This window comes from Larus michahellis, chromosome 5 (assembly GCF_964199755.1).
Source record: "Larus michahellis chromosome 5, bLarMic1.1, whole genome shotgun sequence".
NCBI classification, from domain to species: Eukaryota; Metazoa; Chordata; class Aves; order Charadriiformes; family Laridae; genus Larus; species Larus michahellis.
In genome coordinates, this window is record NC_133900.1 from 34510261 (window position 1) to 34525732 (window position 15472).

Below are 15472 nucleotides of genomic sequence, written 5' to 3' on the forward strand. Positions count from 1 at the left end.
GTGTTAAAGTGTAATCCGGTTAGCACTAAATCTAGATTCTACAACTAATGTTACTCAAAGATAATAGGCTTATTTAAACTACGCCAACAGTATAAAATTTAAAAAGGGTGTAGTAGTTCGATAACTCCCATGAAACATAGAACTGTATATGACCGGTATAGACCAGTACAGTTCCAAAAGCCCCTTTTAGCCAGATGAATAATACCAAAGTTTCATAATCACCTAGTCTGACTTAAAAAAAGGGAAAAACCTGCTGAATGAAGTAACCTGAAAAAAGAGAACAAATAGTGTGAACAATTCAAGTTATTTGGGAAGGAAAAAAGGAATGCATCCATCACCAAGAAAAGTATTATAAGGAAAAACTATTTCCAGTAACACTATAAAACTGAAAGATTGTATCTGACACTTAAATCTGAATTGTGCCCAGAAGCCTGGATTTTTGCAACTATAAACCAGTTTAAATAATGAAAAATATTCCAAATATTCTGTGTATTTTTAAAAGCATCTCATTCTGTTTTCTTTTATTACATCAGTTATGACACTGATAATCATGCCAAAAGTTCTGAAACCACAAAATAGTTTTAAACGTCTGCAAAATTGTTTTAAAATCTTTTGAAAACTACTTTAATATATTCTGCCTCTACAAACATTCAAACACCTTATATAATATCTCATTACCATATGAGAATCTGCATCTGTGTTTTATTCCCTATAATGTGTTATTATTCCCTATAATGAATGAGCGAATTTTATCCTCTCTTAAATGAAGACTTTTTCCTTAGTTATTCCTGCCAAATAGGGAAAAAAGTCTATACTAAAAGCCAAACGCAGATTGTGACTTGATCCCGTAGGTTCAAAAAGCTCTACGTCTGTGAGGCTTGCAGTCTTAAATCTGTCCCAAGTTCTATCAACAGTAGATTTATTCTCTACCCACCATTATCACACAGGATACCTCCTGTGTTAGTCACAAATAGCTCAAAAATGACTTTTCAGACATTATAAAAACCAATTGCATGTTTATTTGTTTCTGTTTGTGTAAGGACCATGGTTTCGTGCTAAGAAAGACTCATGTACTACCAGCTGGTGCTTCTATTCCTACTTTGGGAAACTCTCTGTTTCCTGCTTGACAGAGATATGGTCATTGTATGAAGGTGGTCACTACAAGGAAAACTGTTGCAATGAGGAATTCTGATTCTTTATCCCATACTTAGAGATCCTGAACTTTAGCTCTTTCAGAGAACTTAATTTTGATTTCAGGTATCAGATGAGAAACTTAGTAAGTTCACAATAATTCCTAATGATTTCAAAAGCATGATTGCACCATCTGGCTGTTTTCCCATAAATCTACGGTCTTAAAACTAAGAGGAAACGTCATTTGAACACGGTAAAATACGAGCATCTAATTCCAAACTGCCCTCTGTCCGATCTTGTCACGACTACGTCAGGAAAGTCACAAAAAATATCAAAGCTAGTGGCAGCATTCTTTACAAAGGAAGAAATTACTATATTAAAGAAAACAAAGCCCCAGCTGTCTTCTGTAGTCATCAAATATAGCAGAACTAGAGGCATTGCCTCATTTGACTTCAGTGTTAGCTGTAGAAAGTTTCAGGTTGTTTCAGAATTCAGTCTTTCCAGCGAGACAGTGTAAACTACAACACTAATACATTAGAGCACTACCACCAGTTTCTTCCATTTTTTCAGTGGTCGGTACTCGTCTGAAGGCTTCTGTTACATTATAGAAATATATTGCTAGAATACAATATCTCAGTATTGTACACAAATTAATCAGTAAAAGATCATTTGAATTATTTTCAGTATATTTCTACTTGACTCTGAAACTTTAATTTTTTTTCCTCCAAAACTCTGAATTTCACCCAAAATTAGAAACTTAAGGCATCCTACAAAACCATCACAGAATTAAGTTTTATCTGTATAGGCAGTAGTTGCATTTCCTACTTTAAAGAAGGAAGTTAACTGAAGATGTATATATTGGAATTAGCCATTGTGCGTCAGACACTGTAAAAGATGGGTTATGTTCCCTATAACTGGAAAGGCGAGACAGAAATCCTCCAGAATTTGTTCTCCTGCTTTCTCTGATTATCTGATTAATAAATGCTTTAGAAACTCTGAGTGAGCTCTCTGAGCAGATGATTGAAGCAGTAAGACCAAATGCTATGGCCCTCTGTAGTGTTACCTTTCAACCAGCCAAGAAAAATAAGAAACTAAGCACCTCTGAGGGTTTTCATAATGTAGCAAAACCTTAGACAAACCTGTATTAACCACACAAGGATAGTAACATCTGTCATCCAGACTGGTGCATTTTCAAATGCAACGTGTATGAAATTTATGGTCATTCTGAGTTTGAGTTCTCAGTCTTCATCATAGCCCACTGCTGTGTACACTTCACAGTGGGAAAGTCTATCAGCTGTGCAGACACTAATGAACGTGGCTTCAGTTTGCTTTTATGAAATCCAGAGAACTTAAAGACATTGCTGGAGGCATTCAGTTCTTCCACAGGTTTTGTGACTCAGTGCAAAGAGTCATTCAATGCTACACCATGTATACCATCTACAGAATTATTTTTATTATGCTCAATTGTGGAACAGTAAGTTTGAGTGTGAAAGTTAATTTCAAATAATGTTTCTTTCTAGCAGGAGGTTTCTAACCACTTATACATTTACAAAAAATAAGATATCTTGTGAAAGCCACTATCAGGGACAACTTAGGGATCTAATGCTGTAATGCATACTCAATGAACACACACTTTGACTCAGTGCTGTATTAAGACCCACCAGATAAAGGACCCAACCTTTCATGGTAGGGCCACTGTCAATTTCTGGGGGAGCAATCTGCTCTCAGGTGATTTCTGAGACACCTCTCAGGTGTCTCTTCAGTGACTAAGAGCCTGTTAAGCCTCTAGACTGGCCCATATAGCCAACCAGTGGGTTGTCCCAACCCAGCTGAGGACAACCTGACTAACTGCTGGTGACAGCTGTGCTGTTTGGCTGTAGCTATACACCTCTGTCTTCACACCTGTACCTTGATTTCTGCCCACTATTGTTCATCCTCCTGACTTCTTACAGGCCTTACCCAATGCTCAGGTATCTTCTAGAATGGGTTCTGATGGTCTTAGGCCCTCTGCTCCTCTCCTTGCCTTCTCTTTTTCATATACTCCTATCTTTGGCTTCTCAGGTTCCTGAGTGCAGCTCAAGTTCAGCTTATCCTGACCATGTTTTCTGTCTCCAAACTTGTTCCACCTTGACTTAAGGAGATCGCCCCAACTGCCTTTGGATTCCTCAAGTGGCCAAGGTTCTCTGAGAGTTTTCAACAGTTACTTTCTCTCTCTACCTTCCCCACTGTGACAGGATTTAATCTGGATTTATAACCAGAAATGTACTGATGGAAGAGAATTTTCAAAAATTAATCAAGCACTTACCCCAAGCTATTCCTAATTACCATTGCCTACTTTATCAGCATCCCTTTCTGGAAAGTTTTTCTTAAAATCACATTTCAACCAATGCAGCATGCTAAGCTCATTATAGCCAGTAACAGTAAAACCCTCCACCCTGTTCCTTAGAAAAGTACAATCTATAGGCATTCACAGCCAAAGAAACACCATTTATACTAACCCTGATGTACAGACTTGTCAATACCAAGAAAACCTATATACAGTGTTTGTCTACGCATACATCACAGGCACCTCCCTTTGATATGATGCATTCTTATTAAGATGTTCAAGTATCTAGCACAGACATTTCATCAAGAACATAAATAATTCATGGAAGACATCTACATCTAGAAATAATGAAAGTGAATTATGTTACAAATTTTTAAATGCAAGGTCTTAGACTCGGTAACACAGGAGGATTCGGTTGGCCTCTACTGGCATTATTTCTTCATTTCAAAGACCACTAAAATTTGTGAAAATCATAGCAGGGATTTTGTCACACAATATTATAGAACTGTCCAGAAATTGTGAAAATTCATTTCTGCTTCATGGATGCATTTGCTCCCAGGAAAATTAAAATCAACTTAAACTTTGGATCTCACACTGAAATGAATTATATGTTTGCCTCTTGCCTCCTTTCTCTTTGATGCCCAGATAGATCACATCTATTTAATCGAAGAGAAAATGGACATGACAGTAATGAACCAATTGGGCAGTGAGGCATACCTTGGGAAGACACCATTAAAGAGTAGTTGGGAGGAGAAGCTGTTAAGAATAACTCAATCAATCACTTCAAGTTATGTTCATTTTGAAGATGATTAGGAGAGGATACATCACAAGAATAATACTGTTTGCATTCAGAAAGATAATTTCAAAGAAAACCAAATTTATTCTATCACACACATATCACATGTGATACATATCACATACACTGAAGAGATGATTTTTTTTTTTCAAAGTGGTTACCAACAGCTTCTATCAACTTCAGTGAAGTTTCATGGATTCTCTATCACTGACTTGGAGAAGAAAAGTAATTGACCCCAAATATTTATTTTCTTGCATTAAATTAAATATCTTTATTCTTCTACAGGTTCCAAACTAAATATTACCTTAGGGTAAGTTATAATGAATCAAACACTTCCATCCAAACCTTGACAATGTTGCAATTAAAGAAAAGCAAAACTACCCCCAAAACTCAAACTAGAAAGACTAGACTTACCAAGTGACCACTATGTTCAAACTTTGGATTACAACACACTTCAGACTTCCCTGTGAATGGACACTTACGTGCCATAGCTAAGCCCAGGAAGCTATATTCATGTCTGCAGAACCCCTACTGAGTCTGACCTCTGGGCACATGCAATGAAGATTGCCAGGAAGGAAGCTCATAGGAAATAAGTGGGTCAGTTGTTCAAAAACTAACACCAGCTCCCGAAGTCTACACATCTAATTCAGCACTTCAACCACTTTTAGAAGTGCATGCAACCTAGCAGCCTCCAACAAAATCAATCCCATTTGAAAAATTCTGTCTGTTTCTTGTCAGAATTCAATCATGCATCATCTGTCTTGGCATTGCATGGCCATACGCTACCTTAAGGGTGCCACAGGGGAGAAGAAGTAGGGCTTCAAACTGTGTTCACCCATCTGGATGCATATATCTGAAATACTACCTTGAAGGTATTGCAGAAAAATGTGGGAGAAGTCAAATTGCTGTCTGATAGACAACAAAATATAAATAGAAAACCTGCTTAGTTAAAGATATTCCTGTAATTCATTAACTCTCCGCCAAGCAGAAATGCACATTGTGGGAACACGAGAGTGTCCCGAGGTGGTGCCACTACTAACAAGCAACAGGTAACTTATCATTGTTATTTTTGACCTGCACTAACTTATTGACCTCACAATAAGGGAACAACAAAAAAGAGAAAAAAAATCCAGAAAAAAAATCAATAATCAGCTAAGCATTCTGGAGTTGGACTTCACCAGCTCCACACAGTAGCCGCTGTATCATCTTTGGAGTCTGCCTCCCTGACCACAGATGTCCGCCATGAATGACTGGTTCCTGCACCAGCCACCTCACTGCCGTAGCAGATGCTTCCCAGTGAACCACACAGGCAGAGGAAAGATTTGGTTCATGTCATGCCTTATGTTTAACTTTCATTCAGCACGCGCATTCTAGCATGGGATGTTATACTTCACTAGTGAACAGATAAAGAAACCACAGTTAAAACAACACTTGGGTCATTAACAACTTCCCAACTCTTGGAAAGCCGAAGTCAGAGGAGAAAGATTCTCAATAAATGTAATGGGATGTCTGTGGGTCTAGTCAAAAACATTTTTAGTGAACTGTGGGAAACGAAGATGGTGCATACCTGAGTTTTTATGGCCTGAGGTCAAGCATAAGGAATAGTTATTAACACACCTCATTACAGCAGGGTAGCTCTTTACACTTTACAAAAATTACTTCCTCATATCTTAAAATTGATGAACAGCAGGTCAATGCCTTAGTGATGGTTTAGTATAATAATACTTTCTCATTTACTCACTCAGCTGACACTCATTTAAGATACTAATCTTTAAAAATGAAGTTAGTCAAAACATGTTGTACTCATTTTTTTAATCTAGAAATAATTTAGCTGTTTAATCAGAGAGTAAATCAATAGTAGTCTTCTAGTTCAATCATTGTGCTTTCCTATTCAGAAATGCCATAAGCAACAGAAGACACAGCTATAGCAAAAGACAACTACAGCAAAAGAGACACACCTACAGGTAACTTGTTCAGAATGCCATCTTCTTGAATTATTTCCTATAAAAGGTCAGTAAACAACTTTAACCACATAACTGAAGCATCAGTGTGACATTTATTGTATAGTCAAAAAACTATTAGCAATAGCCTGCTGCTTTGATACATCTCTACATCACTCGATCTCTGATTTGTCTGGCAAAATTAGATGTATTATCACAAAGAGCTAGTTTCACACAGTAATGCAGAGGCTGACAAGTTCTTAAAGCGAAAACAGATCAAGTGGCATTTCTTTCCCACTGAACAAATATAGTCCCTAATGCCAGAATTTATAGGAGTAAATGACTCACATCCATTTATTTACCGAAAGCAGCTGCAGAGTTAACGTTACACAGTCTACTCTTCACTAATGAGTTCTTCCAATAAAACATGTTTTGGGTGCCACATGACTGAGCAGTGAAGCAAAGGTGAACTGATCGTGTAAATTATTTCAGTTGAATTTATCTGAGACATCACTACTGTTTCATGTGAGTTTTAAAGCCCATCCATATGAAAGACCACCTGGGAAAACGTTGAAAGGCGGAGGAGAACAGGCAGAAGGGCAGAGTAAGTTGTGACAGACCTCTGGAGAGCTTTCCTCCAGGAAAGCAAATGTGCAAAATAATGTAATTAGCAGAGATAATTTTCAACACACTGAATTTACAATACGTTTTCTTCCATGCATGCTTTCCTTGGGTGGAGCAGGTCCTTGGTTCTGCACATCCTTCCCTAACCCAGCAACAGAAAACAAACATCTCCTCCCCTTCTGGGGATTATAAAAACTTCTAATTGTTTAGATACATATATACACACACACACATCTGTAGAATCATTTATATACCTAGTACAAATCAGTGTAAGAAATTTGGTTAGATAAAAAATTCTATACAGGCAAACTCCTTTCTAGCAATTCAGTGCAGCGTATATGCAACAAGTTTTAATTCGACCTGCATTACAAACTCTAATGAAAGGATAATCTTCCTTAAAGTGTTTCCTTAAATTTTCCTCCCAAGCTCAAAAATATAAGTTTAGTCATAACTAAAATATTACCAGTTACTTTCAAAGTTTAAAGCATCCTTAACAAGCACCTCATATATTCATTAAACACAGTAGCAATAAAATAGCTATCACTGAAGAAAGGGGCAGGCAAAATGGAGAGGAAATAATAAAACCACAAAAGGTCCCTTCATTTATGGAGAAGACCACAGGATTCTCCACATTCCTTCAAGAAAAAAAGCTTTATGATTCTAACAAAATAATTTGTGTAAAAAAGCCCACAGACAGTAAGCTGCACATGGTTGCGCACATTGTTCTGTTTCTGGAAGATGAAAACCTAAGTCAAGTTTTGTGAAATATGAACTTCAGGTTCCTGTGATTCTGGGTTTCTAGTTTCTTCTCCCTTGCAACCTTAATGATTAGTCTGTTTTTCATTATAAACTCTGATCTCTTCAGCTAACAAACCATCTCCTCCTTTCCAGGTCTGACAAGCACGATGTACATTTTTAACAGCAGCACTGATTTGAATTTTACTTAGGCATGTTGCCTGTAGCATGTGTACAACTGAACCACAAAAAGGGAACTCTGAAAGGAAGATAATCTCACAGCATTGTCAGTGCTGACTGTGAAATTGTTTTAATCAAACATACCTCAAAGAGGTATTTCAAATGCCAGGAGAAGGAATATGTAAAAACAAAACAAAACACAAAAAAACAACAAAAAAACACCCTAACCCACAAGCAATTTTCTTTCTTGAGAATGCCTATTTGAAACAAGTGCCAAACATTGCAATGAGACTTTATCATGTTTCGTTCATCCTTCCATTATGAGCCATTCTAGTAATCTTCACTCAGCAGAGTGAATTCTATTCAGCTTTAAAGGGTTTCTCTGCAGGCAACTCAGAGTGAAAAAAAATTTGGATTTTTCAACTTCGCTGAAGCTCTGTGAATCCTGCACTATAACAGTTGTTAGCTTTCACTCATAAAGTTAATGGAAAACAGATCAGTTTAATTCCTAATTTATGTTATTTTCTTAAATATGCCCATTCATGATACAGAGTTGTAACATCTGAAGAATCACAACGTGGAAAAAGGATGCTCACTGAAAGATAATTGCACTACGACACAGGTGGGCCATGCTGTAACAAAGGCTTTACATATTTAAGAACAGTTTTCATCCAAACACCATTTAAGGGTCCAACCTCATTGGAGCATTGAATCTACTCACAGTAATCAACAATACATTCGAAAGAGCTATCTGCAGAATGAAATGCTATGTATTTAGCTAAAACAAACATGCAAGAGTATTGCATTCCTTGTAGACTAATGAATGCACGTAAAACATACGATGGTGCATGAACTCATTCTTTATAACCGTGGCCAGAGGGAACTGCCTCTAAGCTGAAATAGCGTAGAGGGGATGGGGTGGGAAGAGAAGACTGAACATATAGTGGGCCCTGCTAGACATCCATTATTAACTGCTCTCCACCGATTCCCATTTACGGGCTTGCTCTTGCTCTTTTCAGCACGTCATTGCTTACCTTTGACTCTAAGGGTCTTTGTTTCCAAGTAATAAATACTTTGGGCTCCAGGGAGCAGACAGGAAGATCATACATGACTCCAAAAAAACCTTTACTGTTGATAGATTATTGTAAGTGCTTATTCATTATTAGCTGAAATGCTATTGACTGCACACTTAATAAATAGCCTATTTGTTCTTTTCAACTGAAGCAATACTGTAACAGGACTTCTGAAGAGAAGACCATTAAAAATATAAAGACATCACACAGCAGGTAATTTGGGGAATGTGGTTTCAGTTTTCTGTTCATCGCAGCACAATCAACAAATGCCGCGTCAATTAAAATCTCTACTGCTTGAATAAAAATTTAGTGCAGGCTACTCATACACACTAAGAATGATCTAGATGTTTTCAAGAAATAAGGCACTGAGGTACACTATAACTACATTAGTGTAGCTTTATAACAACACAGTGTAATAATTTTCCTCTTCTCTGGACAAAAATGACAGCCTTGGCCCTGCCAGGGAATAAATGCTGCCCTAAAGCACAAGACAAGGAACCCGGTGAAAAGCCCACTTTGCTGCAAACCACCAGCAACTTATCAGAGCAAAAGCTCTACAGCTGAACATTTTTCCCCCTTAATTTGTTTTTTAAGAGGAGCCTAATTTCCTTTAGAAGGAGGAGAAACTATTGCAATTATAAAGTTCTTTTGGTCCAAGTCAGTCTATTAAGTATTTTCAACTACTCACTAAATGATCGTTAATTAATGCACTGCTTTTAAGACCACACTTAATATACTACGTGCCAGACAACTGTCACTTAATGATAACGAAAAGGAAAACCATCACAATTTCACTTGCTTAAAAGGATTCCACACAAATAAGAAGTAGACTAGAAACATACTGTTCAGGAGGAAGAGATTAACCAGGAAGGAAGAGACAGAAAGAGAAACATTCAAAACATACGGATGTAAAGTTAAATTTAAAAAAAAACCCAACCAACCATACACAGCAGTTAACAATAGTTAATTTGCAAGATTGCTAATAAGAAAAAGCAATACATATATCAGACCTAATACTTAAGTGATAAATTCCCATGATAAAAGCTATTATATCATATAGGTAATCTCCTATTAACAGATAAGAAAGTTCTGATACAGTAGGATATCCAAAAGGTTGTGACATATTTGTGTTTTTAAGATGCTTCTGAAAAAATCTTACACAGAGCTTGTACTCAAGCACAGTAAAACAATACTTGTAAGAACTGATGAAGGCAAAAACATCTACAATAACACTTAAGGAGGAATATCTGTTTCTTTGTGGCTTTGCGTGGTAGTGTCACTGTAGCGCAAATGAGCACAAATTAACTGAACATTACAAACAATGTCTGAGTTCTTAGATTCTGCAGTCTGGTATGTATTCATTTTCTAACTTTGTTAAAAACAAACAAATATAACAAACAGCAAAAAAAGGTCAAAAAGCAGCATATATTTCAGTTATAATTATTCCACCCATGCAATTATTTTTTAACCTCACAATTAGGCAGCTCTGACTCGTGTGCTTACTGACTCGGCTTACTGACTCGTGTGCTGACAGTGCATCTTCAATGGCAAAGGATCGGTGCAATCTGTGAGAGTAAATGATGCTACTTATCTACAAATGCATCTCATAGGTGCCTCATTTTATTTCTGAAGTTAGCCTTGCCCGAACAGCTGGATGCCTGCACTCAACAGCTGGATGCAAGCTGCTGGACAGCTACACTACTCATGGCAGAAGGAAAAACAGAGGTAATGATACGCAGTGAATTGGGCTTGTTTGAAACAGACTAAATATTTGGATTAGAGTCAAATTCCTTCTAAAATACATATTGCAGGCATATGTATGACAGTCAGAAGATGAGTTTGCTGGAGGAAAAATATAAAATAAAGAAATAAGTAAGACTCCAATGCATGGGAAAAGCAAACTAACTCCCTAACCGTTTCTCAGACAAATGTAATTGATTTATTTCTTGCAATCCTATAAGAATTAGTTTTCTAGTAGAGTTGGCTATTTGGTGTCCTCATTTCTTCAGTTGTACTTTACTCATGCATCCTCCTTTTCTTCACACGACAAATGCAATAATCTAAACATCATCCCAACATATTCTAATGTAACAGATTCTCCTGATTTAATATTTAGTGCTACTGGGACAGATGTTATCTTTTGTTATAGCAGCAGAAATCCCACACGAACTCTCCTACTGATGACAGCTATAGAACCACACAAAGTTTACACTAGGCTAACAGCAACTTTTTCTATTACCTTGCGGTAAATCTTGTCAACAGCACCAGAACTTCATGGCAAATTTTGATCCTTCCATGCTGTCAAGCTTCCTTCCTCTGAAAAACCAAGGTACCAAGCACAGGAGGAACATGATGCACACTGGGTCTGTTCTTGATGTGAAATCTGAATGAGGTTCGAGATATGCAGTCTCACCTGGGACTCCTTGACCCACTTTACAGGTAGCCATTGATCCACTTACAGAGATCACTGGAAATTAGAGATGAAGTACCACCACCGTTTTGAAATAAGCCTCAAATCAGCTTTTTATTACAATATGGCTCCTTGCTTTGTATTCTCAGCCCCATGCACCCAGAAGACTGACTTCTAACCAAAAGACAACTATCATTTATATGAATCCAAAGTGATTCCAAAAGTTACACAACATGAGAAAGTAACAGATGAAACATTTCAAAAGCTGCATTTGCAACAACAACACTAATTTTAGTGCCATCTCCATTACTCTTTTAAGTGATCATGTTATCTTTAACTGGAAATGCTCAAACAGCATACTAATTAATGAAAGGCTGCTCCTTATGTTTTAAACTAAGTTTCCACGCTTTGCATCATTGTGGTTAAAGTCTGAAAATGGTCATGTATTTCTTTATTATGGAAAAGGATAACTACATATAATACATTCAGATTAGCCCAATAAATTGTTTGGTCAGTTCTGATGAGAAATAAGGTATTTATCTTTTAGATAAAACATCCAACTCCAAAATGAATTTATTTTTTCATATAATCACAGAATGGTTGAGGTTGGAAGGCACCTTGGAAAGCGCCAAATGCAACCCCCCTGATCAGAGAAGGGTCACCTGAAGCAGGTTCCTGAGGGCCTTCACTGGTTGGGTCTTGAATGTCTGCAGGGATGGAGATTCCACAACCTCTCTGGACAACCTGTGCCAGAGTCTGAACACCTTCACAGTGAAAAAAAAAAAACAAAAACACTTTCCCTCTTGCCCCTTATGTTTAAACAAAATTTCTCGTATTTCAGTTTGTGCCCATTGCCTCTTGTCTTATCACTGAAAACAGCCTGGGTCCATCCTGCTTGCATCCTCCTTTCAGGTGTTTGTACATATGGATGAGATCCCCCTGAGACATCTCCAGGCTGGAACAGTCCCCTCTCTCAGCTTTCCTCATAGGAGAGATGCTCCAGTCCCCTAAATCATCTTTGTGGTGCCTACACTGGAATGGCTCCAGTATGTCCATGTCTCTCTTGTACTGGGGAGCCCAGCCCTGGTCCCAGAATGTGTCTTACCAGTGCTAAGCAGAGGTGAAGGATTCCCTCCCTTGACCTGCTGGCAGCATGCTGCCCAGTGCAGCCCAGGAGGCCTTGCCACCAGGTCCCATTGCTGGCTCATATTTATGTTATTTTCTTCTTAATATTTTCTATTCTTCTCTGAGTTACTGTTATATGAATGTTGGTTAGTCTTCAGCACTGACTATGAAATTTATGAATTTGAGAATTATCTCATACCAGTGAAAATTCCTCTCATTAGTCAAATGTTCACATAATCATTTAGTTTGGCAATCCAAAGAAGCTTGAGGTTAAAAAAAAAAAAAGCTACAGAAAAAGGGCAGATGGATTGATGACTAACGAATCTTCCAAAATAAGCTATATAAAGATATTGAAAATACAAGCTAAACAGTGGAATAGAGGAAAAGGCAGAAAGAAGAAATATCTTAAGAAATTACTAGAATGCACACAACTTTTTGGTTGACTATAGATCATAATTTATTCAGTCAGGTACGGATGTTTCCACAATTATTCATAGTCTTGGACTCATTCCCCATCACTCTTCTCAATATGTTTTTGGAAAGTGCTAATATGTAATGAACACGAACCCATGTATCAAACTGCTAAATTATTAAAAATGAGACTTCAAAGCTTGAGAAGCCATCGGCTATTTCCTTTAAAAAACAATCTTTTGTTTAAAACCTCCCTGCTTTATGCCTATATCTCTTCCAAAACCTTTATCCACTGGCTAGTAGCTGAAAAGAAAACCAAAAAAAAAAAAAAAACGGAGAAAGGCTGTTCTGAGCCCTGTTCCGTGTAGTTGCAAACTGATTTTATGACTACACAGCAAGGGTGTGCAACATGTGGCAAGAAAGCCAATTATGGCCCATGGGGTTATAAAATGCAGTCATCAACCATCTCTTTTCCCTGTAACCACATAACTGATCAAAAGCTGATTAACTGTATGTATTTGCTTCCTACACAAGCAAGTCAATTTTGTTCAGCTTTCCAGGAAGCTGGCAGCATAGGAAAGTATGGTTTTGTGACTTTCTTGTAGCTTAAACCACCCCCCCACCCCACCCCCCTTTCCATCCCCTAAAATAGCAAATGCAAAGGGAATTCAGACTTTTAATTCAGAGTTTAGACATAGGTTATAGAGATACAATTCAGGGTGGATATTACTTGGACTCTCTGTCTCTCTCTCACACAATTTCTAGTTTTCTTGCAGAAATTTTGTGTCTCCGTACTTCCAGCCATTACACAAGTTAGGCTGAAATTGGTCAATGGGGGTTGAACATTACTAATACACAGACTTACAGATGGACAGGGTGGTCACAAAATCCTGGTGGGAAACCAGTCTCAAGGAAATTTTGCATTAATATTTCACACGTAGCATTTGGGAAATGTACAAGCTGTAGGAGTCAAAAGAAATTGGGCACTCAAAAGCAGGGACCCATAAAATAATTCATTTAATCAGCAGCTTCATAGACTTTCTGACAAAAAACTGGATGTCTCATTCTTCCTGCAGCAAGCACACGTGCTCAGCCAGATGTGCAGTTTGCAACTTAGGTCCAACGTGGACAAGAGGGTCTCAGCACAAAAAAAAAAAATCACCTGGGAGGAAGAAAGGTGGCATTTTCTCACATATAAGAAATAGAGGAATAAAAAGAAAATCTTTCAAGCGTATGAAATATTTTGTCTTTGTATTCTTTATTCTAACAATGAAGGAAATACTTAGCAGTGATGAGTGCTTTAAATGCATTAGCTTAAGATAGTTAACAAAGCCTGACACTCAGCTAGTATGTTATCTATTGCAGAACATGAGAATAGAAAATGCAAAACTCAGCATCTGCCTTACTTTTAGCTTCTGGATGCCCATGATAAATTGTTAGTTTATTTGCCAAATGTAAACTATTTTCCTTAATTCTTCATTAACCTAAAAATAAAGCAGCTCAAAGATAGGCTACAAATAAGCAAAATTCTGAATTAAAACATCTGGGAAATTATGTATAGTTCAACTACATTGTCCGGATTATTTTTTTTAATATCTATAATTAGGTTTTTTACTATGGCATAAATGCAGTACATTAAGGAGTCACGTATTTTTAAAATAAGATAGCATTTCTTTCTTTTCTTACATTTACATTTTTCTGCAACCAGGAGCTGAGACAGAAAAGTCCTTTTAGTCATAATAGTTTGTGATAGAAAGGTGTTTGGGGCTCTTATGTCCTCTTCCAACAAAGGGAAGATATGGAGCCCAATGGAAAAACGTCAGATACTTAACAAAATTGGAGCCAGAAGGTTGCAAACCTCTAGAAAATGTCACCGATTAGATAATATGCTCCTAACTAGAACTGACATTAGACAAAAACACTTTTATCACCTCTAAAATAAACAGAGAGATGGGAGAAGAACAGAGAGGAGGGAGCTCCTGGATTATCACCAGAAAACGACGGGAAAGATTTAGTCACCTACGGTGTAAGAGAAGCAAACCGCCCAGAACAGGAGGCTCTAAGATTCTTCAGGGGCAGCTGAGGAATTAGGAATTGATGGATTTACTATGGAAAAGGAGAAAGACTGATCTATTTAGCCAGCAATAACTTGGGAGAACAGAGATTAAAAGCATCTAATTCCCAACCAAGAGGAGGAAAGCATGTGCAAGGAATGGGTACATCTTTCACAGCACAAGGAAATGGCAGAAGAAAATTGTTGCCCTGCGGGGCTGTGGAAAAGTGGCGGGTAGAGCAAGGCTGCTGTGTGCATGAGTACAAACTCATGTAAGGATGTGTAATGAAGAATCCTCTAGAAGGAGAAAAGGAACAACTCCAAAATTTTTCTGGAGGAAAAAAACCATAATAATAATTGTTGAGGTGTTTGCAAAGCATTAATGTACATGTGCTAAAATTCACATGCTTTACAGCAACGAGAGATAAGTCCCACATACTAATTCATATGAAGAAGTAAAAGGAAAGGAATTTTGCTCAAGTGGAGGAACGAAACTAACTGTTACCACCTAGAAAAGAAACATTTGTCAAGAGGATGGTTACTACGGATAAGGACTGGAACAAGAAGTCCATGTTTCAAGACTCTTCTTGGAAAAGTTAAAATAATATAAGCTATATTTACCTTTCATTTATTGAAGAGAAAAAATGCAGTGAATTTTATTTCTGTCA

General features: G+C 37.4%; 1 protein-coding gene across 5 annotated transcripts in view; it reads right to left on the reverse strand.

Moving 5' to 3' along the window:
* Positions 1-15472, reverse strand: part of BMPR1B (bone morphogenetic protein receptor type 1B) — a 269885-nt gene that overhangs the window by 127902 nt on the left and 126511 nt on the right. The window lies entirely within an intron of this gene.